This window comes from Globicephala melas, chromosome 5 (genome assembly GCF_963455315.2).
Source record: "Globicephala melas chromosome 5, mGloMel1.2, whole genome shotgun sequence".
NCBI lineage: Eukaryota > Metazoa > Chordata > Mammalia > Artiodactyla > Delphinidae > Globicephala > Globicephala melas.
Genome location: NC_083318.1, coordinates 2503416 through 2507335, shown reverse-complemented (window position 1 = coordinate 2507335; position 3920 = coordinate 2503416).

The following is a 3920-nucleotide window of genomic DNA, read 5'->3' as shown; positions in this document are numbered from 1 at the left end:
CTCCCCCTCTCCTCTCCTCCCCCCTCTCCTCCCCTCCCCCTTTCCCTCCCTCCCCTCCCTTCCTCTCCCCTCCCCTCCCCTCCCCCTCCCTCCTCTCCCCCTCCCCCTCCCCCTCCCACTCCCCCCTTCCAGTGGAAAGTTCCAATGACGTGAGTATGACTTTTCAGAAGGAGTGTTCTCCCTGGGAATGTCCTCCTGAGAGGAGGAGGGAGCAGGAGGCGAGGGTGGAGAGGGAGCTGAGCGTCTGGAAGCAAGAGAGCTTCTCTCCAAGAGGAAACGTCTCCAAGCCACTCAGAGCCGTCTAAGGACCGAATCATCAGACAGTGTTTTCTCTGGGCGTCTGTAGGCTGGCCTGGAAGGCGGGCACGGGGGGCCTGGCGACGCCGCCCTCGCAACAGCAGTGAACTTGGCGTTCAGGGCGCAGGAGGACGCCCGCGCTCAGGAGCTCGGCCGTGGGAGGCTGGTTCTGACCCAGGGAGGCCACCTCACTGTGCGGGCCTCAGCCCCCCACCTGCCAATGCCACCATCACAGGCTCGTGTGAAAATTGAGCAATTCTTCATCTTGCCAGGCTCTGCCCCGGATAAACGATGACCTTCACCAGCACAGCTCAAAGTCAGGCCTTGAACCAGGCTCCAGGACTGACGTCTCCCCCTTGGTCGGTGCCCCCTACGGTGGACCCACCTCCCCACGAGGTCATCCCCAGACCATCCCAGGAGCCCCACGCAGACCCCCGGCTGGGTCGCCACTTCCCCTGCTGTATGCAGCTCCCTCGACAGGCCAGCCTCTGTGGTCAGAGCAGGGGGTCAGCGTATGGCTGAGGACCCAGGCCCCGCTCCTCGGGGCTCATCTGGGGCCCCCAGGTTCCCCCCGTTGTCAGGCAGCCTCTGTGTTCTGGGGCAGAGTCGAGGCCCTCCTAGGGGGCCCGGGCATGTCCAGCAGGGGAGAGGGGTGCTTTCCTGAGCATGCTGGAGGGTGGGGGATGGGGGGTGCACACTGATAGGCAAAGCCAAGAGGGGCAGCTCAGCCCACCTCCCGGCTCACGGTGGTCCCAGGCCTGTAGCCCCAAGCCAGCAGGAGAGCAACGGGGTTGAGTCCAGTCCATCGGGGGTCAAGGCCAGCAGCCGGCCCCTGCCTCCCTCTCTGTCTGCCTGAAGGGTTCTGCGTCCTCTCCGACATGGTGAGTCTCTCCTGGTCCACCAAGGTCCAGCCCAGGCTCCCGAGCTGGCAGGTCTGGGGTCTATGGGGGCATGTCCATCCTTTCCATGCCTAAGAAGGCCACCCCTGACGCCAGCCAGGACCAACCCAGGGCAGCACAGGGCCCACTCCGCCCTCAGCATGCCCCGGGTGGGCCTAGGAGAGACTGTCAACAGCACCCTTGTCCCCACGGTTCCCCTCCCAGGCGACCCCTAAGGGCACAGCAGAGGGACGGGGGAAGGGACCCAGCCACCTCCCTGCAGGGCCTGTACCTCTTCTCAAACTCAGGGCTTGTCTCGCCCAGCCTCTCTGCCCCCACCAGGCATGTCTCTCAGGACTAAAATAAACTCAGGACCCTGGGGTTACATAACCCTGCCCACAGACACTTTCCCTCCTGCGCCCGGGAGGGCAGTGGGAGGCCTCCGGGAGGGAGCAGGCTGTCCCCTGCCACCAGCCACCCAGGCCCTGGGAGACCCTGGGATTCATTCAAGGCCAAACTTTGAGGCCAGCCCTGTGCATCCCCACCCAGCAGGGAAAAACCAACTCCACAGGGCCAGCGACTTCCACGCTGGACTTCCCAGAGCAGAAGGCTGGGACCTGGGCTTTAGTCCTGCCAACTGCCCGCGTGGCCCTGGGGACCACACAGCCTCTCTAGGCCTTGGGCACTGGCCACCTCTGTCCCGCCCAGCTCAGGGTTTGTGAACCGTAAAGCCCTTGTGTGAAAAGCACAGCTGGTGCTAAAGTCCTGCCAAGGACCCACTGGCTCAGCCAACCTGACAGAAAAGCTGCAGCCTTGAGACCTGCCTCCCAGACCAGTGGGAAAGTGCCTGACATCTTCTGGTCAGTTGTAACTAACAGAGGCCTACTCAAACCAGCTCAAGCAAAACTAAATTTAAAATGAAAACATAAAATGTGCAATAACTTTTAATTATTTATTCATTTTTTAATTTAAAATTTTAATTAATTTCCTGACTCTTGTAACTGAGGAATTGTGCACCTTCAGGCACGGCTGGATCCAGGGGCTCAGTGGCATCACCTCTTGCCGTCCCTCACTGCTTCCTTCTGCGTCAGACTCATCCTCAGACAACTTCTCCCCAAGTGGTGGCCAGATGGCCCCAGAAGCAAAGCAAGACCAGCAGTGGCAGCCAAAGTCCCACGCTCGACACTGATTGGTCCAGTTTCGGTCCATCACCAGGGCTAGAGGGACATAGGGCCCTTCCTATTGACCATTCCTGGATCCTATGTCCCTGCTGGAGTAGAGAGGGGTGTTGCAACAACCCAGGCCACAGGGACTGAGAGTCGAGGGAATGGCTGAGCTGAGGGATGAAGAAAGAGAAGGCTTTTTCAGGCCGAGGGGCAGCATGTGCAAAGGTCCGGAGGCCCAAGGTGCTGGGGTCGGCACACAGCATCAAGGCACAGCACTCCCTGCCTGGAGGAGCCAAGTGGCCTGGAGGAGAAGGTAAGAGGTGAGGGATGGATTACGCTGTTATCTGCAAGTAAGCTGAGCAGTTCGGCCATCGCCTGCTGGCAGTCGGGACGCTGAAGAGTTGATGTGGGCCCGGTGAGTGTCCAGTGGTGGCTGGAGGACACTGGTGAACCAGGACTGCCCGCAAGTGGGAGGTTCCAGGTTCCAGAGTCAGGGGCCGGATACTGCCCTGGCTGTGCCAGGACCCACAGTGAGACCTCGACCCAGCACCCTCCTTCTGGCAACTTCAGTGTCCCCATCTGTAAAACCAGGATGTCTGTCCAAGGGGCCGGCCAGGTCGCCAGACATTCTGGGGTTTATAAGGTGAGGGCCGCCCTCTGGACAGCCTGAAAGGAAACGGTCCTGAGCCCCTGGGGCCCCGACATCCTCCCTGCTGGATGCTGGAGCCGCTCCTGCAGAAGGAGCCATGATACCCCCTCCCCCCGCCCCCGTGTTGCTGCCCAGTGGAAGGCGGGGTGGGATGGCCAACGTCGCTGTGGCAGGGGCAGGGGAGGAGGGGCACCGAGGCAGCCACATCCCTGGAGACGTGGCAGGGGAGCCACAGAATCTTCTAACAGGGCCCATCGGAATCCAATCACTTAAAGCTTACATTAGTCTAGGGGGAATTCTAGGTCCCAGTAAGGCCATGCTAAAATCGCTCCTGGGACTTCCCTGTGGTCCAGTGGTAAAGAATCCACCTTACAATGCAGGGGATGCAGGTTCGACCCCTGGTCGGGGAACTAAGACCCCACATGCCGTGGGGCAACTAAGCCCACGTGCCACAGCTACTGAGGTCGCGTGCCTCAACTACAGAGCCCACGCGCTCTGGAACCTCCGTGCGCGCGCCGCAAAGAAAGATCCTGCGTGCCGCAACGAAAGGTCCTGCGCGCCGCAACGAAAGGTCCTGCGCGCCGCAACCAAGACCCAATGCAGCCAAAAATGAATGAAATAAGCAGTTTATTAATAAATCTTTTAAAAATAAAAAATAAAGTAAAATCGCTCCTCTTTTTGCAGTTGGATTCTCCTGGCAGCGGTGGGTTTGGGCTCCCTGACTTCTAAGCAGGAACCAGCAGCAGGAGACACAGGCTTTTTCTGCCTGGTCAGCATCTCCTGCCAGATCCCTCGAGCAGCCCCACCCTCTGGTCTGGGACAGCTGCCCTCACGCCCTGCTTCCCATGAAATTCCTAGAGCAGGAGCTCTGACCAACCCCATGGCCAAGGTTCTGGCTCAAGGAGACCCAAGAAGGGTCTGCGTTGACCT